The sequence below is a fragment of the Bos javanicus genome, chromosome 6 (assembly GCF_032452875.1).
Source record: "Bos javanicus breed banteng chromosome 6, ARS-OSU_banteng_1.0, whole genome shotgun sequence".
In the NCBI taxonomy this organism is placed as follows: domain Eukaryota; kingdom Metazoa; phylum Chordata; class Mammalia; order Artiodactyla; family Bovidae; genus Bos; species Bos javanicus.
This window is the reverse complement of record NC_083873.1, coordinates 41,038,615-41,065,103: the sequence shown is the minus strand read 5'-3', so window position 1 is coordinate 41,065,103 and position 26,489 is coordinate 41,038,615. Positions and strand designations below refer to the sequence as shown.

At 38.4% G+C, this 26,489-nt stretch overlaps 1 protein-coding gene and 1 long non-coding RNA gene across 4 annotated transcripts in view; both read left to right on the top strand.

Annotated features, from left to right (window-relative positions):
- The window catches only part of KCNIP4 (potassium voltage-gated channel interacting protein 4), a 1,316,619-nt gene that overhangs the window by 800,376 nt on the left and 489,754 nt on the right, over window positions 1-26,489 (top strand). The window lies entirely within an intron of this gene.
- Window positions 1-26,489, top strand: part of LOC133249398 (uncharacterized) — a 55,652-nt gene that overhangs the window by 16,592 nt on the left and 12,571 nt on the right. Inside the window, exon 2 of the long non-coding RNA XR_009736932.1 lies at window positions 156-26,489. This exon is cut by the window's right edge and continues 12,571 nt beyond it. This is a non-coding gene — a long non-coding RNA (uncharacterized LOC133249398). The remainder of the gene's footprint in view (window positions 1-155) is intronic.

The following is a 26,489-nucleotide window of genomic DNA, read 5'->3' as shown; positions in this document are numbered from 1 at the left end:
TGCCAGTTTCATCTTTACACTCCAGTGTTTAGTCATATACATATAGTAGATGCTTAATAAATGTTTATTGAATAAGTCAATAAATAAAATAGACATTTCACTTTCTTGTGCCTCTGTATGACATATTGAGTCCAATATTTTGTTTTCTGTTTTAGAGGTAAAGATTCTGAGGTTCAAAAAAGTTTAAGAGACTTGTTTAAGTAGAGGCAAAGAAGAAGAAAAATCAAAATAAAACGACAAAGACTGATCATCCCAGAGGCTGAGGGTGGGGAGAGTTAAAGAAGATTAAATGTCAGGTGAGCAGATGCTGAGTAGGGAACTGAACATTGACAAATGGATTTGGCCTGAAGATGGATTTTGATAACTTTGAAGAGAACCACATCAAGGGGAGAGTGGAGTTAAGGAGGAAAGTAGTACTGAGAAAACAGAGGAGAGGTGTAGGAGAGATTGCTTGGGAAAACAGAAAGAAAACTCTTTTCAAACTCACAAACTTTTATTACTTGAAAATAGTGGGAATTTAAACATATTTAAACAAAGGTGAGATTAAAGCCAGTGGAGAGGGGGAGTCCAGGGTGGGGCTGAGTTTGGGCAGGAGTTCAGGAGGTGGGAAGAGGTTGGGGTCCCAGCAAAGGCTGTCTCTCCCTCTACAGTTGTGGGAAAGATGGAGAGACGCAGGCAGGAGAAGGTAATGTAGCCAATAGGGCAGAATTAGAGGAGCTCATCCAACAAGGCCGACCTGATTTCAGTGAGATGTGATGAGCAAAGTTGAAGGGCCATCAGAAGGCCTAGAACCTTCAGAAAAGAACCATTGAAAATAGCGGCTCATTTGTTGATGAGTCCAGAAACAAGTAAAGATGAACCTCTGAGTATGAAATGAGTGTTTGGCATATCAGAGACTATGTTAAAAGGTAGAGCAATGGGATAAGGAGAGGCCAGGACCTGATGACTGGAGGGAATAATGTTAAGCGTCAAGGATGAAAGTGTTACCGAGTTTTTGAGAAAAAATGAACATCATTTTGGTTACTGCTTTTACCTGTGTCTAAGCATGAAATTTTGAGCAAGTCATTTCTCTCCTTTTGGCCTTAATTTCCTCTTCTCTGAGTAAGAATTGCTGTCATTTGTGAAGATAAAAAAGAGGTAATGTGCCCTAAACACTTAGCAGAGGATCTGGGTCCTGAGAAAGCTCAAAAAAAGATACGAAAGGAAAGGTCCAGAGAGAGTTTTAGTTCTTGTTTTAAAACTTAATATGCAAGGATCAATCACTTGAGAAAATGATTTTAAATGCCTAAACGTGCCCTATCTACCCCCTATAAGGTTCTGAGTCTGCAGTTCAGCGGTTGGGCCTCAGAATACGAATTTTTAACAAGCCATCCCTCTAGTTGATACTCTTATAAGCCATCCATGAGTCACTCTGAGAAGACCCTTGAGAAATGCAGTGGTCATTGATGGAATTGCACAGAACAGAGCCAGTATTTCACAGTTACAGGGGTACTGGTATCCTAGCCATGTTTGACTCTCTAGATCAGGGTTCTTCCTCAGGAAATACCTGGAAAACAATTTATTCATCCATTCATTCATTTACATTCATTTACACTTGCAATGTATATTCACCAGTCTTAAAACATCTCTCTGCAGAGGCTTTAGCAGCAGCCTCAGAGACTCTAATTTAACTCATCTTGTTAAAATCATCCAGGTAATTTTAATGTGGGACCAGTACAGTACTGTAAAGTGCACAAGGTGTTGATCTGAAGAAAGATTTAAATTGCTGTGTAATTTCAGCACTATTTAGCAGGCAGATTCCTTTTCTAGGACCAATGTAACATTTTTCTATTGGCCTCAGTGCACAAATGGTACCCAAGAATGCAGGATGGATAGCTGGAGAAAGAGCTGTGATTCTAGAACAAGTCGGGGTGAACAATCAGCATGAGTGAATTAGCTCTGTCCTGCCTCAAATATGGCCATAGCAGGTGGAGGCATAAATAACCTCCTGGAATGTATTCTACTTTTTTCCCCCCAGAAGACTGCTTTCTAGCAACGCTTAAAGAGAGAGGTAGAGGGTAGCATGTTTTATACCTGTCGGCTGAATAACGCAGCTGAATGAGCCAAAAAAAGCCTCAGAGACCCCTCACAGTGATCTGAGAAGGGACGTCGGGTTTTGTCAAGGCTGCACGTGAACGATGTCCATGTAAGAAAGAAAAGAAATTGCCATGGCAATTATTTGAATGAAAAGGAACACTCACTGTCAGGCCTATACATTATCCTTTCCAGGAACTGCTCCCTATTGCCTCAGAAAGGTAAGAACGAGTCCTTTGATGTGAGGCTTTGTACTTCTGTAAAAGCTTACTTCTGAGCAGTTCAAAGTGCTTTCCATGAACTCCCTCACAGTCCTTTCAACCCATTTATGGGGTGGATGGCAAGTGTTCTTCTCACCTCACAGAGGATAGGAAAGTTGAAATGCAGAGAGGTTAAATAGTGTGGTCAAGTTTGTCCTTCCGTCTTCTAGGATGAAACTCAAGGCTCCTAACTTCCAGAGTCCTCACAATTGGCCCTGTCACCTCCCTGCCTTTTCATCACAAGGTTAACATATAATAGTACTAAAAGAAAAAAAAATCTGCCAATGTAGAAGATGGATATTTTCAATTTAGTACTGTCAACTGCCTGAATTGAGCCTTCTATCAGGGTTGTGATATCATTATTGATTCACCAAGTGGGCAAATTTTTCACATTTATTATTATTATTATTTGTTGAAAATAATACAGTTGCATTATCATCATCAGTATGTCATCAGATATCCATCAGGTGTTATCTTTAAGCGGTGGTGTGAAATAGTACACTTTTTTTTTCTTTTAATGCTCTGGACACCTCTTTCCTCTGACTTTATTTTCCTTTTTTTAAATTGAAGTATAGTTGGTTTACAATGATGTGCTGCTTTCAGGTGTACAGCAAAGTGATTTTATATATATATATATATATATATATACTTTTTTTCTTTTTCAAATTCTTTTCTGTTAGAAATTATTACAAGATATTAAGTATAGTTCCCTGTGCTGTAGAGTAGGTCCCTCTTCGTTATCTATTTTTATTTAATAGTGTATATATGTTAATCCTAAACTCCTAATTTATTCCTTCGCCCTTCCCCTTTCATAACTGTAAGTTTGTTTTCTGTTTGTGAGTCTATTTCTGTTTTGTGAATAAGTACATTTGTGTCATTTTGTTAGATTCTACGTATAAGTGATATCATATGGCACTTGTCTTTCTCTGACTTACTTCATTTAATATAATAATCTCTATATCCATCCATGTTGCTGAAAATGACATTATTTCATTCTTCTTTTTGGCTGAGTAATATTACACACACACAGACACACACACATATGTTGTTTCCATGTCTTGGCAATTGTAAAGAGTGCTGCTATGAACATGGGGTGCATGCGTCTTTTCTAATTATAGTTTTCTCTGGATATATTGTTGCAACCACTATGGAGAACAGTAGGGAGGTTCCTTAAAAACTAAAAATAACATTACCATGTGACCCATTGATTGCACTCCTGAGCATCTGGTATATCTGGTATATTTTATCATATTTTATTTCACTGTCACAGAAAGGGTATTATAAAGCAACATCGTGCATGTAGTCTATTTAAAGGATAACTGAGGTGTGATTATTTTTGAGTACAAAATAAATACTTTTCCCATAGGGCAAAATTTTAAATAGTAATATTGATTTGATTGTTCAGCACTCTAGTCATTAAAACTTATTGTAGGACATCAATATCATATGAGAACTAGAGTGTTCTTAACACAGGACAAATATCAGAACATCAGAATTGTTGTGTGTATTCTTAATTTGTTTTATCATTTAAATTATAAAATTAATACATGCAAATACGAAATGAAAAGAATTTTGTGTGTAGAGGTTTTTAGCTTAGAGAGAACTTAAGATGAAAAGTAAACACCCTCTTCTCTATAAAATTTTGCTAAATTTTCAGGATTATACTACAAATACACCATATTCTAACAGTATATCTTGGATAATTTATCATTAGTCAATTTCAACTGTGTAAATCTAACATTTGTTTCTATTACATGGTATTCCATTGTATGGCTATATAATATTAATAATTTATTCAATCAAATCCCCTAGTGTTCTTAGGGCTTCCCTGGTGGCTCAGATGATGGCTCAGAATCTGTCTGCAATGCTGGAGACCCAGGTTTGATCCCTGGGTTGGACAGATCCCCTGGAGGAGGGCATCACAACTCATTCCAGTATTCTTGCCTGGAAAATCCCATGGACAGAGGAGCCTGGTGGGCTACAGTCCATGAAGTTGCAGAGTTGAACACGACTGAGTGACTAACACTTTCACCTTCATTTTCCTAGTGTGGACATTTAAGTTATTTCTAGTTATTCAATAATTAAAAAGAAAAAGAAAAAGCTGTAGGTACTGAACAGTCTTGAACATGAAGCAATTCTATGTGTCAAAACAGAGAATGTGTCAAAACATTTGTTGATAAGGAATTTCTAGGATAAAATGTAGCTAGAGTTTATATTTATATCTTTTAAAATATGTACATATTCATAACATATAGATATAATATGACTAAAATATATATTTAAGATTCATATTATATATTCAATATAGTCATATACTTTAACATATGCTAGATATATATTGCTTCTTTTTTTCCTGAGGATATTAAAAACAGAAACACAGCCTTTTAAGCCCCAGCATAAAGTAGCTACTAGATCAGAATCTCCTAGGATGTTCCCTGAATATAATTTTTTTTTCTTTTTAAAACCAAATAATTAATTCTGAATTACAGATTAAATTCTCCATCCTATAGGAGTATCAGCCAAAATCATAAAGGTCTCTTTCCAGTCTCTAATCAGTGTAAAAATCTAACTTTTAAAAATCATAAGGAACAGATCTATTTGTATATATTTGATACAGTAGAGAGGTCAGTATGAAATTGTTTTGTCCTGCACACTGCTCCTGATAACCAGCAATAAAATTCAGCAAAATAGTCAGTTTCTGCTTCATGGGACAGGCACTTTTTAGTGACTATAACTTATTGGAAGGATTAGGTATTCACTCAAGCAGAGCACTCAGCATTACTGCAGATGGAAGTTTCAAAGCTGAATATGCAAAGACAGTGCTAAAACTACAGGGAGGAATTTTCATGGGACTTTTCAAGTCTGTAGAATTTATTTTCATTATTTTTATTATCATCAGCAATTTTGTGCAGATATGAATATTTCTTAACAGGCCTGGGATTTGGAGCAGGAGGTTGTCTGGATGCTTTTATGACTACCTGTGGTCTTGCAGAGAACTATCCCTAGAAAAAGGAAATGTAAGAAAGAAATGAGATGCTTCAGCCTTTCTGAACAGTTTACGGCTCCCTTTATATCTTTAGAAAATGTACTGCTTGGATAAGATCGCTCCTAAAAAACCTTCAGGGATATCAAGAAATCACCACTCTGAACCCTTCCTTATTAAAAAAAAATGTGGAAACCAGCTTTGTCACAAGATAGTGCTCTTGGTTCTCAGGAAGTTATTATGCTTGCAAAGAATAATTAAACTGCTGACTATGAGCTTACGGAATACTTGGAAGAAAAAAATCATTTCATACAAAAATATTGCACAAGCCTTAACATAATTCATGCTACTGGCATATTCAGTTTTTTCATTCCCAAAATGTTGCTACACTTTGGAACACCATGAAGTTAAAGAGCATTCATATTTAAATAAAAACATGTGTGCATATTCTAAATGGACATTTTCATATAATCCTATTATATTAATATGTTAACATATATTAAATTAAACATTATTTCATGAATACTATATTAAAGAAAAAATATTTAGGGGTGCAATATTGGAGCAAAGGGGAAAAATGACTATCATCTGAGAAGGAATCCTGTATTATTTCATGTTTCACTGTCAAAAAATGAGGACACAAAATCAGGAATTTATGGTAGAATTCTGTTTACTACAGGGTCCTAACATAAATCCTATGTAATCTCCTTTCTCCCAGATGTGGATGAATTCTGTAATCATTATGGATGTCTTTCTCATGATCAGGTTATGTTCTATGGCACAAGTGAAGGGATTTTGCACATTGATCAAGATGTAGTCAGTTTGACATTAAGTTCTTTAAAAGGGAAATTATTCAAGGTGAGCCTGACCTAATTAGTTGACACTTTTTAAAAAGAACATGGACCTTCCCTGAGTTCAGAGACCTTTTCCTAATGGTGTCAGAGAAGCAAGCTGCCATGAGCTCTATAGTTGCAAGAACCTGAATCCCATCAACAACCAGTGGGCTTGGAAGACAACCCAGAGTCACAGGTGAGATCACAACCCCAGCCAGTACTTTGATTGCTGTTTTGTGAGACCCTGAGAAAAGAACCTACCTATGTCTGAACTTATGACCCATGGAAACAGTGAGATAATAAATAAATGTGTATTTAAAAAAAAAAAAAAAAGAGTTTATGGTGCTTCTAGTTACTTTGACTGAGGTTAAGTGGCCAGCTACTGTTGTTTTTTATGACCGTGCCCAAGTCTGGGCTTCTTAGCACAGAAACAAGTTCATGTTCAAATGCTACAATTTATTAGACAAGTTAATGCAAGTCCATTATAGGACTTGGCACAATATCTAATACTAGGAAACATTCATCATTATTCTCACCAATTGGATCCATCCTTGGGCACGATGTGGTTAGTTAACTCTAAGAGAATTGTCCCCAGCCCCTGTCTCTGAAACAAGGAAGAGAAACAATATGAGAAAACAAACAATAAAGGGAAAAAGTGGTATTTATGGTTATCTGGGTGTTCTTTGGAAGGAATGATGCTAAAGCTGAAACTCCAGTACTTTGGCCACCTCATGCGAAGAGTTGACTCATTGGAAAAGACTTTGATGCTGGGAGGGATTGGGGGAAGGAGAAGAGGGGGATGATAGAGGATGAGATGGCTGGATGGCATCACTGACTCGATGGACGTGACTCTGAGTGAACTCTGGGAGTTGGTGATGGACAGGGAGGCCTGGCGTGCTGCCATTCATGGGGTCTCAGAGTCGGACACGACTGAGCGACTGAACTGAACTGAACTGAACTATGTTTTAAACACTCCACTAGGAACTTAATAAGCATTTCATGTAATCTTTCACCTGACATTACAAGGCCAAGAAAATAAGGCTTATAACAGGTTATTATTTGCCAAAGTTCATGAAGTTAACAGGGTATGGAGCAAGTATTTGAAACTTAGGCTGGCTGCAAGGTTGGAAGGAAAGTCTCAGTATTCACATACCATTGACTTTACTCTGCTCCAACCCAATGCATCTCCAACACCATCACTAATTGGTAGTGAAAGGAACTGTCCTTCCATTTCAAACTATGGGCTTTTTTTCCCTGTTAGTTTTTTACTGTGAAGATCTGCTTTATGTGTGTGTGTGTGTGTGTGTGTGTGTGTGTATATACACATATATACATATATATGTATAAAGGTCTCACTACTGAGTGACTAACACACTAACTCACACACACATACACACACACACTGCTGCTGCTACTGCTGCTAAGTCGCTTCAGTCATGTCCAACTCTGTGCGACCCCATGGACTGCAGCCTACCAGGCTCCCCCATCCCTGGGATTCTCCAGGCAAGAACACTGGAGTGGGTTGCCATTTCCTTCTCCAATGCATGAAAGTGAAAAGTGAAAGTGAAGTCGCTCAGTCATGTCCAACTCTGTGCGACCCCATGGACTGCAGCCTACCAGGCTCCTCCATCCATGGGATTTTCCAGGCAACAGTACTGGAGTGGGGTGCCATTGCCTTCTCCACACACACACACACACACACACACACACACACACACACATATATAGAACCATAATGGTGGGATACTCATTATAATAGTAATTACCCCAAGGAATTTATGGTGCCTGTAAAGAGGCTGAAAACTCAGCCTCTTTCCTTCTGTTGTGTTAACCTCTGCATACAGAGTATCAGAAAATCTAAACACTTCTACTCTAGACTCAAAAGAAAATATGATTTGCAGCCTAAACTCAGAACAAAATATGTGCTCTAGATTGTTCACTGTTGTATAGAGAAAGTATTGGGTACTTACTAAGTTTTTCACTAGTTGAACTCTTGTGTTGGCATCATAGGGAGATAACGAAAGCATTGACTTTAAGATTATTATTATTATCTAGCTGGCGTGCTGCGATTCATGGGGTCGCAAAAAGTCGAACATAACTGAGCGACTGAACTGAACTGAACTGAACTGAATGACACTGAACTACGGAATGGATGTGTGACTTTGAAAGTTGTTTAAACTGTTTGAGCCTCCGTTTTGCAGATGAATTTCAACAGTAATAGTACCCATGCCATAGACTGCTTATTTGGATAAATGAGATACTCTATACAAAGCCTTTGCAACTGTGTCTGACCTGCATTAAACCTGTTAAAATGGTACATGGCATCAAGAACTGCTGAATATCCCACTTGTAGAAATGGGCTCTTTTAACACCTGTAATAGGGATAGATTAATCCCAGAAGGTATATTAGATACTCAAGCACTGCTACAAAAGGGACCATAAGTTCACATTTACCATACCATGGCATTTGGCTGGATTTTTAAAAAATGCAGCATTTGGAAATTCCTCAGTTTTCAAGGATTTGAGCAGTCTAAACCATCACTAGTGCACAACCAGATATTCAGAAAAAAACTAAGTTAACAAGACTATACAAAGATCTCAAGGGCAAAGGAGTGAATTAAAGCACAAATCATTTTAAAGATGTTCTTCATATGTTATATGTTTGCTAATTGGCTGGACAATTTATTCTAGCTCTGCTCCTATGAGGCCAGCAGCCAAGTTAGGAGCTTCAGGAAATTTCACAAAATCTATGCTGTGATGTCTTTGAGGGGGAAAAAGAAAAAAAAAAAAAGAGTGACTCTAGCAGCACTGGGCTCACATAAACAAGGAATATTGAAGCAGGTCTGAGTACGGCTGCCCCTTTTAAGTGGGACCCAACCTCCAGAGATCACAGCCCTCCCCACTCACAGTGTTGCATGTGTACCCACACCATGCTGGACTCACCCTTTTGTTGGAAATTCTCAGCCCATGCAGACATTTGTGTGTTGAACCCCCTTAGAGTTCATGTGTGCATGGTGCCAGTTCAGTCTCTCAGTTGTGTCTGACTCTGCTAGCCCATGGACTGTAACCCACCAGGCTCCTCTGTCCAAGGAATTCTCCAGGCAAGAATACTAGAGTGGGTTGATAGTCCCTGCTCCAGGAGATCTGCCTAACCCGGGGTCGAATGCATGTCTCCTGCATTGGCAGGCTGATTGTTCACCACTGAGCCCTGCTGTAAATGTCTTTTGGCCCATACCTTTGCTCTCCATGCATGTTGGACCCAATTTCTAGAGAATGCCAGAATTATACCAAACCTCCTTTAGTGTCTGTAGGTCCCTTCACTTCTGTTTCAGCGTCTTTAACCCTTTAGTACACCCCCTAATAGACCAAAGAGTCCTAATGAGCAAGAACCATAGCTCTGGCTCACAGAACCACAGCGTTTTGCCCGGTACTTAGTTCTGCACAGTTCGGGCATAATTGATATGGAATGGCTAAGGGAAGGAATGGGAAATAGAGTGCAGGTGGTTTAGAAATTGGACCTATTGGTGATAGCTGTGAGACCTTATAGCAAGTCATTCATCCCCTCAGGTCTCACTTTATATATAATGTAAAGTTGGATTAGGCATCTTCCAATTCTTCAGTTCTTGGATCCAATGAAATACCTAATATCCCTTGTTCATTTTGTTTCTATTTTAAGCTCAATTTTACTGATTTGGGGTAAGCTACTGAAGTCTGTACTACTGGGATGTTAGTAATATTACCCTTATCTCTTGGGATTACTGCAAGAACTAATTAATAAATAATGTGGAGAAGATTAAAGATAAAAAAGAAATGGGAACTTATTATATTTTCATAATTGCATTTTAAATGGTAATAATTGTGGATCTGTGTTTCACTTAATAACAGAATTAAGCAATTAGTGCTTATAAAAAATTAGTTTTAGTTTTACATTCCCTTTTCCCTGAAGAAGTAATTTTCCTTTCTTTTAATTTTTTCAACTTTTACAGTAATTTTTTTTATAACCAATGGATTTGTTACAGTCAATCTCTGAACGCTGCATTCTTATTTCATGAGAATAAAGGGTATGTAATATTCTTATCCCTCCTAGTTTCCCAAAGGCTAACAGTACCTGACGAGGAGTTGGACTTCCTAGTTGGTGCACTGGTAAAGAACCTGCCTGCCAGTGCAGGAGAGATAAGAGATGCGGGTTTGATCCCCAGTTTGGGAAGATCCCCTGGAGTAGGAAATAGCAGCCCACTCCAGTATTCTTGCCTGGAGAACCCCATGGACAGAGGAGCCTGGCAGGCTACAGTCCATGGGGTCACAAAGAGTTTGACACGACTGAAGTGATTTAGCATGCACAAGTGCATCAAAGTTGCCTGCACTTGAGTGAAGGAAGAAAAGCAAAAATTGTATCAACAGAAGACAACTCGTGGCAACTATGTGGCCTAAATTGATGATGGACCTCTTATAATTTTAGCTGTTATGTCTTCACACATTTTGATTTAGCTCTTGTAAGAATTTTACAGGATGCCTCAAATGACAAATGCTCCAAAACTAAACCCTAGTTAACAGAATGCACTTCAGCTTGGAAGTATTTGGAGGAAGTGGTATTCATTTCTTCCACTTTGGACTGAGATGGTGGAAGCTAAGATCAAAGCTGCCAGGCAGCCTGCCATCTGGACCTTCTGGGAGAGAGGACACGAGGATGTCTGAAGACTGAGAACTTCCAGAAAGTCAGGGTTGCAAATTCCTGCCACCTGTAGGGTCTCCCTCAGCTGTTGCTCTAAGTCTGCAACTCTGGTTGACAGACACCTGCAAAGGTGACTATGACCCACATATAGACTGGAAAACTCAAAATTCCCAGGCTGTCTCATGTGCGGTAGAATTAGGTACCGTGTCCCACAGAGCTGTAACTCCCTAAGCTAGAATCCTTCCACTTTAAATGATACCTCCATCTCATATGAGATTTCTGCCATATGTAAATACCCTTCCTCTTCATGAAGAAAACTCCTCAAGATACTTGAAAAACCTCTATCCTTGTGTCCCTTTTGCTGATTCTATGTAATAATTTACAATATGAGTAGAGAAAATACTCCTACTTGCTTATGACATCCAAGCTATGTATTATTTTTAGATCTCAAAGTGATGTTATATGTATTAAAACTTTAGTCATTAGTGATGAAGGATTTGCACTAATCTTTGTTCACCTCTTGTGATCAAACATATATTTTAATACATTTGTTTGGGCAGTGAGTAGAAGGCTGTGACTCTGAAACAGAATTGTGTTATGTGGTTCACAAGAAGATTGCACTCGCTGTTGTGTTATCGTTACCTATGGCCCCTAGGTCTGGCCCCTTTGAGACAAGTTGGAGCTGATCTTATGAAGACATCACTTCATGAATACTTTATGACTTAAGAAAAATCTGACATGAATGTCGTTTTCTGTACCTACACATCTTTGAAACTTTAGTTTTGTTTCTTCTTTGCTTCTATATCTTAACCTTATTAGTTTTCTAATGCTGTATAATGAAGTAACACAAACTTGCTGACTTAAACCAATGCACATTTATTATGACAGAGTTTTTGTGGGTCAGGAGTCTGGGCACAGTTTGAGGGGTCCTATGCTTAGGTTCTCACAAGGTAGGAATCAAGATGTTGGCTAGGAAGGGTTCTCATCTGGAGATGTGATGAGGGAAGAATCTGTTTCACTGTTCATATGGTTGCTGGCAACATTCAGTTCCTTGTAACTATAGAATTCTTGGCAGCTGGCTTCTTCAAAGCCAGTGAGAGAAAGAGAGACATACTCTAGCAACACAGACATTGCAGTCTTATGTAATGGAATCATGTGCATTGCATCACCTTTGCCATATTCTGTGGTAGAATCAAAAAAATGCACCCTGCCTACGCTCAGGGGAGAGGATTACATGAAGACATGAACTTCAGCAGGTGGGAGTCATGGATAGTCGCCACCTGAAGCAAGTATCTGCCTCATTGTTACTTCACTTGCTGTTATTCTGGCCTTAGTTATTCTTCTTGGGCTTCCCAGATGGCGCTAGTGGTAAAAAACACATCTGCCAATGCAGGAGACATAAGAAATGCAGGTTCCATCCCCAGGTAAGAAAGATCCCCTGGAGGAGAGCATGGCAACCTACTCCAGTATTCCTGCCTGGAGAATCCTATGAACAGAGGAGTCTGGTAAGCTACGATCCATAGGGTCACAAAGAGTTGGACACGACTGAAGCCACATAGCATGCAGAACATATTCTTCTTGAATTTCCAGTTCCAAATCTGACATAATCTACTTTTTCTCCTCTGACCCTGGTTATTAGTTTTAAATAGTATTCCTCACTCAAAACCTTATCACACATGTTCTATAGGAATTTTATGTTTGTCTACTTAACAACTGTTTATTAAGTTAAGTCCATACCATTTCTGTCCTTTATCAAGCCCATCTTTGCATGAAATGTTCCCTTGTATCTCTAATTTTCTTGAAGAGATCTCTAGTCTTTCCCATTCTGTTGTTTTTCTCTAATTCTTTGCATTGATCGTTGAGGAAGGCTTTCTTATCTCTCCTTGCTTTTCTTTGGAACTCTGCATTCAGATGCTTATATATTTCCTTTTCTCCTTTGCTTTTCACTTCTCTTCTTTCACAGCTATTTGTAAGGCCTCCTCAGACAGCCATTTTGCTTTTTTGCATTTCTTTTCCATGGGGATGTTCTTGATCCCTGTCTACTGTACAATGTCACAAACCTCCATCCATAGTTCATCAGGCACTCTATCAGATCTAGTCCCTTAAATCTATTTCACACTTCCTCTGTATAATCATAAGGGATTTGCTTTAGGTCATACCTGAATGGTCTAGTGGGTTTCCCTACTTTCTTCAATTTCAGTCTGAATTTGGGCCACAGTCAACTTCTGGTCTTGTTTTTGCTGACTGTATAGATCGTCTCCATCTTTGGCTGCAAAGAATATAAGCAATCTTATTTCGATATTGACCATCTGGTGATGTCCATGTATAGAGTGTTTTCTTGGGTTGTTGGAAGAGGGTGTTTGCTATGACCAGTGTGTTCTCTTGGCAAAACTCTAGTAGCCTTTGCCCTGCTTCATTCAGTACTCCAAGGCCAAATTTGCCTGTTATTCCAGGTGTTTCTTGACTTCCTACTTTTGCATTCCAGTCCCCTATAATGAAAAGGACATCTTTTTTGGGTGTTAGTTTTAAAAGGTCTTAGTTATAGCAAAAACATGGAATACACAGAAAGGAGCAAAAATAATACAACAAAGCAAAGATGAAAGCTATGAAAAGACTACATTCATAGAACTCACATTTGGAGTTTCTTTAATTTGGGATACCTATCTGCTTATCCAAGTAATAGATGAATAGAATCAAAAGAGCAAATATAATTCTTTCTGGTTCTATAAGATGTGTACAATAAAGAGATGTGATATAGTAGGGAAGTCAGTGGGGACCTGGGAGCAGAATGAATCTCTGGAAAACCAATCCACCCCTCATTCCCCAGAAAAGGCAAGGGAAAGACATTTGTCTTCTCATTGTAACTGCCAGAAAACTAATAAGGTAGTATTCATGGCCACATTTAATAAAGAAAGGAAGCTGAGTTAAATAAAGCAGTCATAGGTCAAATAGATTGTAAGCCATAAATGTAAGATTTGTGACCAGATCTTCACCCCACACATAGCAGTGCTCTAGAATGTTATTCATACAGGATAGAAAGGAATTTGTTACTTTGTCTATTTTCTCTTTATTTTGGAAATAAATGTAATAGATGAAATAGATTTAAGTAAAGTATCATTCTATGTTGACTTTTGATTCAGTAATATTCAAGATTTTTTCAAAAATAAATCTTAATTTTAGTAGTACATAAACAATATTCAATTTTTCATTTTATTAGTAATGAGATGGAAGCTTTAATTATTGTTATTGAGGACTTAGCAACTTAAGGAATCAGGTCTCGGAGATGTGTCTCATTTAAATGTGCATTTTAATAAAGCATTTATTCTAAAATTTGAAAAATATTCTAATAGTTTCAACTAACCTCAAACTTAAGTATTTGGTGATGCATTAAAAGGAATATTTTTAGAATTTGAACTCATCAACACTGGTGCAGAATTAGCATTCTATGTCTCAGTTTGATAGAGAATTCAACTGGAAAGACATTTTCCTCTCTGTTGGATTTTTGTGTTTATATTCAATATTATAAATAGAATAGATCCATAGCCAATTGCAAATGGCTTTTTCCAAAATTATATTTTTCTACTGGTATAAACATAGGATATATGTCATTGTGGTATAGCATTATGGCTAGTAAACATTTGTCTATTCAAAAAGCAAAAATTAAGTATTCAAATTACTGAACAATTTATGAGGAAGCTATTTGAGGAATGACTTTGATCTTTAGCTATCCACAGCCTGGTTTTGGTGGAAAGTGGTATAGAGAGAAACTATTCACCAGTATTTGTTAATCTTCCATAATTAAAGAAAGTGAATGAAAATTAAAATGAACTGTTTATTAAAATAATTAAGCTAACTAAATGGGCCAGTATTGTTTTTCCCTTGTCTGGAAAGCCATTTCAGCAAATGGTTGCCTCAGTAACAATTCATCCATGTTTGTTACAATTCGCTAAAGCTCTCCCTAACTCAATGAATTCAGTGATCCTGCAGGAAAAGTTACACTTCTTGCCTGAAGGGCTTGGCACATGTAATTTTCTCCAATAAACTGACCACTGATATTCTCCAACCAATAAGGCCTCTAGCAATTCACACAATAATCACTCTAAAGAACAGTGTTCTGATTTTGATTTTGTAATCATCAGTGATTCCATGTTCAGACAATAACAAGATAATGGACAGGTTTATTAAACCAGTTACTGAAGGACCAGAATAAGTAAGGGGTTTCATTGTTTTTGCTTGTGTGTAATTTCTCGTATTGCAGAAAATATTTAAGGCAAATAATTACAGGTGGAGAGTTTCTAGTTCTTGCAATGATTCCATACACAGCTCTTACAGCTTGCAGATGACTTCCATGGCCCACTCTCACCCTGAGACTTGCAGGTTCTGACCACTCTGTGATGTGTTGGGACAGACCCCATTACGGGGTGCCAACCTACACTCTTCACAGATTCGTTTGCAGCTTTAATGTATAATACCTTTTGCTTAGTAATTGTAATTAAAGACATTTCCACATAAATATAAATTTCTTTCATTGTTTCTGTCTCTGTTTTTACAGATTTTGTTCTGTAAAAATATCCGTTTTGTCCATATGCAAAGCTATTCTATAGGTCCTGAAATGAAAGGTCCTGACATGACTGCTGCTGCCAAGTCACTTCAGTCGTGTCCGACTCTGAGCGACCCCATAGATGGCAGCCCAACAGGCTCCCCCGTCCCTGGGATTCTCCAGGCAAGAACACTGGAGTGGGTTGCCATTTCCTTCTCCAATGCATGAAAGTGAAAGTGAAGTCCCTCAGTCGTGTCCAACTCTATGCAACCCCATGGACTGCAGCCTACCAGGCTCTTCCGTCCATGGGATTTTCCAGGCAAGAGCACTGGAGTGGGGTGCCATTGACATGACTAAGGGCTCTCTATTTTTAAATCATCATTGTACTTTCGATTGTCACCATAAATTAGTAAAACTATCTTATAAAGAGTGGTCTCTATTATGAAGTAGTTATTTTTGTTCAGAGAATAAATACACTGAGGCAGTAAATACAGTTCTATGAATCACCCTGAGAACAGCGACAAATGCACAGAGTAAAGGCTATAATATTGATGTTGATAACAGTAATGTGTGCTGTGCTTAGTCACTCAGTCATGTCTGACTCTTGGCTACCCTTTAGACTATTGCCTACCAGGCTCCTCTGTCTGTGAGATTTTTCAGGCAAGAATACCAGAGTGGGTTGCCATTTCCTCCTCCAGGAGATCTTCCCAACCCAGGGATCGAACCTTCATCACTGTGTCTCCTTACTGCCGGTGGAATTTTACCGCTGAGCCATCAAGGAAGCCTGATAACAGTAATACTGCTACTACTACTAATGACTAACCATAAGCACTAACATATACTAGACGCTCTGCTTAGTGTTTTATATACATAGACACATTCAATCATTGTACCCATCTGTGAGGCAGTGACTATTATCCTCACTTTACAGATAATATCACAGAGTCTCAAAAACAGTATAATATTGGCTCAAGTTCTCACCTAAGTGAAATATTTACAAATTGCAAAAATTTTTCCTTACCCAGGGAAGTGATGTTAGTTGTTTGTATTTGTGATGTGTGATATAGATTGAGAAGAGCACTTCACATTTCTCTGTCCCTTCCAAAAACCATAAGAGACTGTAGGGGAGCCACCCCTACATCCTGCCCATGATACCAATTGACACATTGCAGTTTTCGTGGCTAGATGCACAGCACCACATCTTGTATTGTATCCCTGGTAGGAAACCTAGAGCTCAGTACCTGCAGCCCTAGTTGGTACCTCAAGGCCTACTGTGGAACTTAAACCAAAACAATGCAAAACACACATAAAGCCTGAGTCCATCTCAGAGAGTGACACGTGCTGCACAGTGAGTTTCCTCACAGTATAATAAAAGCCCCATTAGCTGGTTTCCAAGGCCGCTGTGATTCTGATTCGTTCCTGTTATTTCTTAACAGAGACCCTCACACAACATCTGGATCATGTGTCTGCAAAGACCAAAGTTTGCTATAAGCTCCATTCTTTGCTCTGCCTTTAGTCTGTACACTTTTCACCTATAGACCCAGCCGTAACCTCTGACTTGACTCTAACATCCTGAAAGTGTCAGAGGATGAACCTGTGGCTTCTTCAAGCGGTGTTCACCACTCAGAAGGAGAGGCTTTGACAAAGTAGCACGTTTTCTTGATTATAAAAGCTAACTCATGTTGGTTTCAGAAAATTTTGAAAAATCTTTGGGAAAGCATAATTCAATTTTTGAAAATTACTCAATATACTACTATTGAGAGCTTCCCTGATGGCTCAGACAGTAAAGAATCCCCCTGAAATGCAGAAGAACTGGGTTCCATCCCTGGGTCAGGAAAATCCCCTGGAGGAGGAAATGGCAACCCACTCCAATATTCTTGCCTGGAAATCCCATGGACAAAGGAACCTGGTGGGCTACAGTCCATGGGGTCGCAAAGAGTCAGACACAACTGAGCAACTAAGCATCCATGCCTGCACTGCTATTAACTTTTGGTGATACATATGCTAAGTAATCTTTCTGTGAACACACATACCATGTGGATCGCACTGTATATGCTGTATGTAAATTGCTCTTATGCACACCTACTCTCATTATTCTGCAATATCATTTGTAATAGCTCTGGAGGATTTCACACACATAAATATGTAGGTATATGCAGTAACTTGTCTAACCAGTTCCTTATTTTGACCTATTTAGATTCTTACTTTCAGTGTTTTAATACTATAAATAACAATGAATTGACCATCCCCTGAATAAATATTTGGTTACATCTCTTGTTCTATCCTTAGGGTAGACTTTGACAAGAAAAATTGCTACATTCAAGCAAATGTACATTTTTAAGGAAAAGGGTCTCAGTAATGTTCAAGGAATGGCTATCTATGAAGTGGCATTCTTGCACTGTGAGGAATAATGGGGATGGTAGTTTGGAAGTGGCAACCACTTGGAAGTGATTTTTCATTCACTCACTTCCCTTTCATTCCCTCCGTTCTTCCCTTTCAGCTATACTATCCTCCAGTGTAATTAACCAGTACCTTCTTGACTTACATGGAAGCCAGGAGGCTTTTTCTTACAGATCATATCACACCTGGTATCTCTAAGTAAATAGAAAGGGCTTGAGGCTAGGCATCGGGAAGCAATAGCAACAGACAAAAGGGGGTGAATGACCTTTGGGAAATCCTGCTTGTGAGGAATGTTATTGGCATGAGTAACTTCCTGGTAGAGACTGGATTTCAGAAAGTAATGTTTGCTCCATGGGATCTGTTGTCTGCTACAGATGGCCTGAATATGTAAAGAAATGTAGGAATTCTCCTTGCTTCTCTGGGAAGCTTCTTTAGAAGTATGAGGGCTTGGTAGGGCCAAGAATTAGATTAGATTGCCTTTACTCTAAGGGACTTTGAAAATCTATGTGTACCAAATCCTGTTATCTATCTTATTGTCTTCATAACACTTGTAAGTAGTTGAAAACTCACTGATTTTGTGAACTTGTCATTATCTCCTTATTCATTGTCTGTTGCCAAGAAGATAAACCTGTCTAACTTGTTCCCTTTATATGTTCAGCACCAAGCCCAGCAGAGAGCACTATTTTGAACTCAATATTAGCAGGATAAATGAGTGAAAGAATTTTTCTGAACCTTTGAATGTTCTTATTTTTAGTATATAATAAATTATTTACTAATTATTTTTTGTTTTGCATATGGCATCAGGTAATTTCACCACATATGTACATTTTCTTTATAGCTTTATAGAATGCTCTTGAAGGACCAAGGGACATAATGTAGAGGGGAATTTGCACCAACTAAATGACATTTATCAAATATTTGTTCACTAAACTGGAGGCTAAAATTATGTTGGACTTCCATGGTGGTCCAGTGTTTAAGACTCCGTTTCCTTTTATATTTTATTTATTTAATTGTTTGGCCAAGCTGTGCAGCAGCCTGGAAGGTGGAAGATGGGATCTTAGTTCCTCAACCAGGGATGTACTTGTGCCCTCTGCAGCCGAAGCACAGAATCTTAACTGCTGGACCACCAGGAATAGATTCCACAAGCTGGGTGATGCAGCCAAAAAAAAAAAAAAAAACAAGCAAAAATACCTCTGCACTTCCACAGCAGGGGGCACAGGTTTGATCCCTAGTCAGGGAACTAAGATCAAGGATGCTGCACAAAAAAAAAGGGCCAAAAAAAAAAAGTCAATTTCTGATTTCAGTATCAGATACTATAACTTACTGGATCTGGCATTTTCAGATAAGACTTGGTGACATTTTATCTTGAAATACTCTTTCAACCATCATAAAATCATGCCTATCTCAAGCCTGGTTAATATAAAAATTTGCATGAGGAGAAAAAACATTTGAATAAGGAAAAAGTCAGTAAAATCAATGAGTGGCAGGCTAAGACAAATGTCACATTTCCCTCTTGATGGATTTAAATCATTGTACTATATTTAATAAAAAATTAATCTTCCTTATGGAAAGTAACATGGTTATATCAATAGAAATGCTATACTGATCCTACCTGCCCTATTCTTTGTTAATGGAATGCATCTTTCCAAACACTTGCATGATATTTACCTTGCCATATGTGTTATTTCTATAAGCCTACTTTGAGTTGCTTCTTACTCAAATCCTTAATTAATGCAGAGCTTAGAGAGTAAAGACAAAATGCAAAAAATAGTCTTGAAAGAAGGCCATTAATGTATGACTGAAAAAATAATTTATTTTCAATAAACATGGTTTCAGACTATCTAGATAGAAACCTAAGCATCTCTCCAAGTGCTTGATTTTCTCCTTTCCTCCAGTCTTTGATGACATTGACTGTAACCAGACAACACCTCCCCCTGGGAGCCTTCTCTTCTCTTGGAGCCCCCTGCACATTGGATATGCCTGATATTTAAGCACCTATCAGCCTAACGAGATGATTTTTTTCAACAAGTATTAACTGAGCACTTGCTACATGGCAGACACTGTGATGTGGTTAAACCAAAGAAATTCCTGCTGATGGTGAAAGTTGCACAGCGGTGTGAATATACTTGATGCCGGTGAACTGTACAGTTAAATATGGTCAAAATAGTATGCTTCATATTATGTGCATTTTACAACACAAAAAAATTTAAAAAAATGAAATCCTTGCATCAGAGAACTTACAGAGAGGTGTCACTAACCAAATAGTTCTATGATACACTGCTAAATAAATGAATACTGTAAAGAAAAATAAAACAGGGTAAAGGAATATAGAATTGATAGGGTGAGGGCACCATTCTAGGGCCTTCAGTCAGGGTGAGATCTCTGAGGAGGTCTCATTTGATCAGAGACCTGAGATGAAGAGCACTAGGCAGAACATTGCGGATAGAGGCATGTATGTGAGCGTGCTCGGTTATGTGTGAGTGCTCAGTTATGTGTGCGTGCTGGGTTATGTGTGCGTGCTCAGTTATGTGAGCATGCAGGGTTATGTGAGCATGCAGGGTTATGTGTGCATGCTCAGCAGTGTCTGACTCTGCAACCCCATGGGCTGTAGCCCGCCAGGCTCTTCTGTCAGTGTAATTTTCCAGGCAAGAATACTGGAGTAGGTTGTCATTTCTTACTCCAGGACATCTTCCCTACCCAGAAATCAAACCCGCATCTCTTGTGTCTACTGAATTGGCAGGTGGGTTTTTTTTTTACCACTGCACCGCCTGGGAAGCCCAGAGGAGGCCACAGCAGATGCAAAGGCCCTGAGGCAAAGCATACCCCATGAGCCTAACAAAAGGTGAGGAGACTGCTATGACCAAGAGCAGAGTGTGTGAGGATAAGCATGTAGGAAGTGATGCGGAGAACCAGGAGTCAGACCTCAAACCACTATTAGCACAAAGATCTTACCCTGGGGTAGGTGGGCCAGAACACTCAGGGGGTCTATGAAACTGGATACAAAGGACACTTCATCTCTATTTTCATTAACCCTAAGAGAAATTTAGCATTTTGTTTAGTTATAAGAGGAAACAACAAAGTTACATTATTAGTTGTAGTTTTTGTGACTTCATAACCAGTGCCGTCTATGGGGTCGCACAGGGTTGGACACGACTGAAGTGACTTAGCAGCAGCAGTAGCAGCAGACTTTAAAATATTTTCATATCACATAATAGATATCTGAAATACTCTTTGTGTTCTTCACTACTTTGAAATTATAGTAATTAGACCCATTGTTAATGTCATTTTAATGTTTTGATAACTGCATTGAAATAGAATTGATTTTCTTTGTAACCACATATGTTTCATTTTATATAATAATAATAAAAAAATGCTTCTGAGTTGTCCACAGGCTCGAGCAGACTATCAAAGATGTCCAGAGTACAAAAACAGTTAAGAATTCTTACAGCAGTGAAATAGGTATTGTAGTCTTAATCAGAAAATTTTTAAATAAAATGGAATAAAATGCAATCTATCTCAGGGCATGACACATAATATAAACATATGTTAGGAATAAGTTTTGTGAAACTTTTGTATAAGTTATCTATGTGTATATGAGTGTTTCGGGAGTCAAAGCATAAGATCTGTTTCTGTGGATCATAATAAAAAATGTTGAAGGTTAACAGGTTAGATGGAACAACGTTGACAAAAGGTAAGATGATTCTGGATACATTTATGAAACTCTAGTCCCTGCCACATAGAAGTGCCCCATACAGGTTTCTTGATGAACTGAGCTAAGAGGAAGTTTGTTCTTTCTGCTTCAAGGCTGACCCTCTCCAGTGCATCTGATTCCTTCTGTCTCCCCTTCTTCCACTGGGCTTTGTTCTCTGGTATTCATCTCTCTCTTTTCTGAATCTTGAGTCTCTGCTTCTTCCCTGTCAATGAGTCTATAAATATACTTTTGATTCTCCCTCAAATCATGACCCTCTTTCCCAAAGCGTTGTACTGTTTTCTTTCTTGTATTTATATTAAAATATTATGAATGTATCCATTCAATAGTCAGGAAATATTTACTAGGCACCATCTGTGTTCAGGCGTCATGAGCTAACGCCTGGTCTCCTGGGGCAGTCTTACAACTAATTATAATCCAGCATCGTTGCCCTCATTTCACAGAAATAGCTTTTATCATGTCACCAGTGACTTTCTAAATCCCAAACTCAAGGAACATTTTTAGTCTTCAATTTACTTGACTCTTCTCTCTCTCTCTCTTTCTGTTTTCCACACCTGTTAGGCTCATACCTTCCTATCAGTGATAACATACCACAATTTTCTGTTTCCTTTTCTTCTTTCACTTCTCACATCCCCTCGCCCCTCCCTGGAATGCCTTTTCTCTCAGATGTTCTAGCAAAAATCTAATCAACTTTCAAATTCCGGATTAAGCGCTTCCTCCTCAGTAAGCTCTCTGCCTCATCTGCCCCTTTCACTCATCCCTACATCGTTCCTCCTAAGCTAAGTGACCACCTCATTATCTCTATCACCAAACCTCATGTATTCATATATACATATATATATGCAACATACATTACATAGATATAGGTATATACAATATATAATACATATATATAAGTGTATATATATAACACACATTGCATTTCAAGCAATTATTTTTTTATCCACCTTCTATACTAGAATGGGGAGTTTCCATGAAGATAAGTAATAACTCTTAACACAATGCTTTGCCGAGGATGTGTACTCTTGAGAATGTTCATGAGTGAATGTATGGATGAGTGAATATATAAATGAATGAGTGAACTAGTTAAATTCTTCTACTATTCCTTCAACAATGAATTAAACCCCAGATCTTCAGCTGTGCCTAAGACATAGTAAGTTCTCAATAATAATTTAATGAATAAAATATCTTTAATTCAAATAAATAGACATAAAAACTATTGAATGATATATAGGAAATAATTTTTAAGTTTATATATACATTGACTGTTAGACATACGCCCAGTAGCCAGTTGTTATAACCAATTCTTGTCACCCAATTCTTTTTTATTAAATTCTTCCTTATTTATCTATAATATAGTCATGGATAAAGAACTGTTTTATAAACAGGTTAAAATAAGTCTTAATCCAAGCATTATATGTGTAAGTCCAAATTTGTAATTCAACAAGTATATCTCATTGCTCTTCTGTGCACACAATACTGTGCTCAGAGTGACGCTTATGCTTTACACCACTGAAGTTGCTAGGGAATTTGTACCTTAGCTTACCAGGAGAAAGAACAAAAACTGTATCTCCAACAGATGACAGAGTCTGAGCACAGAGGTATTCATGCTACCAAGCGATTTATCAGCAGCAGTGAATCAAGGTCCCCTTGTCAAATGCAAGCATTGGGGTAAAGAACAGGTAATTTCCCCTCATTGAGGAAAACATCATTAACCTGCTCATATTCTTCATGTGTGCCCTTGTCTATCAGAGCTTCCTTCTTTCCTTTGACTGAGTGCGTACGCTTATCTGTGTCTTGACATTGACCACAATTGGGAAAGTCAGGCATCTGTGCACAAGGTTTGAACATTAGAGATAAATAGACTTGAGATCCCACAAATTATTGATGTTATTGCAGCTTCAAGTGCCATGCCACCCTTTCTCTCACCTCCCGACAAATGGCTTCCCATCTTTATCAAACGAAATGAATGCTCAAGTGGCACTCTCAAGTCTGGGCAGAGACATCTAAGGGGAAGTATAATCATTGCAAATCTTCCTGTAAATACACATGGTTAGCCCTTTAAGTAGAACTCACTGGCTGCCTGTCATTATCAGAAAGAGGAGTAATAACCGTGTTTTTTACCGAGCCAACTCAATATTGAGATACCCTTCCAAGACATGTTGGAACCCTAGAGCCTTCATCTTTATCAAAGCTTACACACTAGTAAAATGCATATCATACCTATTCACAGACTTAGATGTTTTTCCTACATAAGTAGCTTTCCTTGATTAGATAAACAATATGCCTTGGGAAATAGTACTTTGAGAAACATTTAACAAATATGCTTTGAACCTGGAGTGACTTTATATGAGAAAGATACTATTATACAAGGAACTTAAAAGTTTTGTACATGGAAAATATGAGGAAGTTCAAGTTTATTTAAAATTAAATGAGATTCATTTAGCAAATTTTAGTGCATTCAAAGAGCAAGAATAAATTTATAGACCTTTAAGAGAATCTGGTCATACATCAGTTTGTGAAATTCAGCATAACACTGTGTGGAAATGAAATTGTCTAGGACAGTAAGGGAGAAGACATTTCTGAGAAGATTAGGCCAAACTAAGAAAGAGTGTATATGCCTCATCTATTTAGATTGTTATATAAGTTTCCTAGGGCTACTGCAATAAATGACCACAAATTGGGTGGCCTAAAACAATAAAAATCTGCTATTTCAGAGTTCTGTAAGCTACAAGTCTGAAATCAAGGTGTCAGCAGGGTCATGGTTTCTCTGAACACTCCCATGTAGAGTTCTCCCATTGCTTTCTATCTTCTGGCAGTTGTTGGAAATCCTTGGCATTTCTTTGCTTGTGGCTGCATCACCCCAGTTTCTGCTTCCATCTTCACATGGCTATCTTCTCTTTCTCTCTGTGTTCACCTCTGCCTTCAAATTTTCTCCTTGTAAGGACACCAGATGGATTTGGGGTCAATTCCAATCCAGCATGAGCTCGTGTGTAAATGCAAGCATGCTCAGTCACTAAGTCATGTCTGACTCTTTTGTGACCCCATGGAGAGGTAACATGCCAGACTCCACTATTTATGGAATTTCCCAGGGAAGAATACTTGAGTAGTTTGCCATTTCCCTCTCCAGGGGATCTTCCAGACCCAGGGATCAAACTTTCATCTCCTGCATTGGCAGGCCAATTCCTTACCACTGAGCCACCATGGAAGCTCCTGTATGAGCTCATCTTAGCTGATTTCATCTTAAAAGACCCTATTTCCAAATAGGATCACATTCTAAGGTCCAGATGGGCATGAATTTTGGTGGGACTTAATTCATTCTGGTACAGTTGCTAGATTGTTTTATTTGAAATAATGGTTGGTTAAATGATTCTTAACCATGCACAACAAGTAGACCTCAGCTGCCCAAGAGAAGAAGCCACAGTTCCACTCTTGGAACTGTGTCAAGTAGCAGAATCAAAAGGGAAAAACAATCAGATAGGTGTAAAGTGCATATGTGCATGCTAAGGTGTTTCAGTTGTTTCTGACTCTTTGTGACCCTCAGGACTACAGCCTACCAGGCTCCTCTGTCCATGGGATTCTCCAGGCAAAAATACTGGAGTGGATTGCCATACCCTCCTTCAGGGGATCTTCCCGACCCAGGGAGGTATAAAGTATCAGTACATGAAATCGATTTTTTGAATATTAGCATTATAGATCAGTCATCATTTACTTTTCAATATTGTTAGTGTTTATGTTGGCTTATCAAACAGTTTTGTTTGCAAGAAGTGTTTTGCTTCTTTACACTTGTAAATTTTATGTGCCCGCTTCCTGAGTAGCCACCCCTCTTAAGCTTCATTCTCTATAGATTTCTTGTTTTTACTTCCTGTGTACATTATATAGCTGTTTCCTTCCTTAGAACCTTTGTCCAGGCTGTCCTTTCAGACTGGATACTTCCCTCTGGGCCCCTTCCTACACGTTTCCTTTGGGGCTTTTTTTTTTTTTTCTCATCTCACATGATACTTCCTAAAGAATGATTCCCCAGACACTGTTCTTATCTTTATCCTGAACTGGACATCCCCTCTCTGTCTACTATATTGCTCAGTGCAAAACATTCTCTTTGCATTTACCAAATAGCATGGTAATTACCTGTTAATGTATCTGCTTTCTCCCGATACACTGTGCATTCATGGAAGGCTGAGATGGTTCAGAAAATTCCATGTAGACAAATGAATAAGTAAATAATTGACACAGGGACAAACCAAGGCACAGTTGTAGGTCCCTATTTGAGAGTGATCAAGGTATAAATTCTGCCCTTGGCAAGCTTGCATGGATGATAGGTGATGTGCCTGCATATCACCATATTTTGAGGAGACAGTCTTTAATACCAGAAAGAAAGCAAAATAGAATACATCAGAAAATTAGCAAATTGGGCCTTTATTCTAACTAACTGTAGTACAGTCTCTGGAGATTTCAGGATAGGTGTGGGAATCAAGCCAAGCATTGAGAAATAGCTCTTTCTTGTGGAGGTGGTCTGGTGGGGCAGGTGGGGCTACTGGGGAATCATGAAAGGTAGGAGAACTTTAAGGCAGAAGGGAAAAGAAAACATGATTGAGGGCATGAAGATGTATACATCTAGGATCCATTGAAAACCAGTAAATAATTCAGCTGTGATGCAGGGCTGCAAACATGATTAGATAGTTGTGATGAAAACAACTGGAAATTAGATGAGAGCTAGATCACAGAGGATTTAAGTGACAGTACAGAGAGATGTTACAGGAGTATAAGGGAAGAAGGGTGTGTTCAGAGCTCTGTCTGCTTTTGTGAACCCTAACTGCCCAAATCTGTAGACATATACAGAAGAAGCACATGAGGGAGTCAATGTAGAGTGTAAAGATGGCACACTGCTGAGGAATAGGATGCTTCTGGATGAGGGGCAGGGGAAAATTGTTATAAATGAAGAGCAGAAGAGTCATTTTAAGGTAGACATTACAAGATCTAGAAAAAAGTAAAGGGAAAATGGACTTGTAAGACAGATGT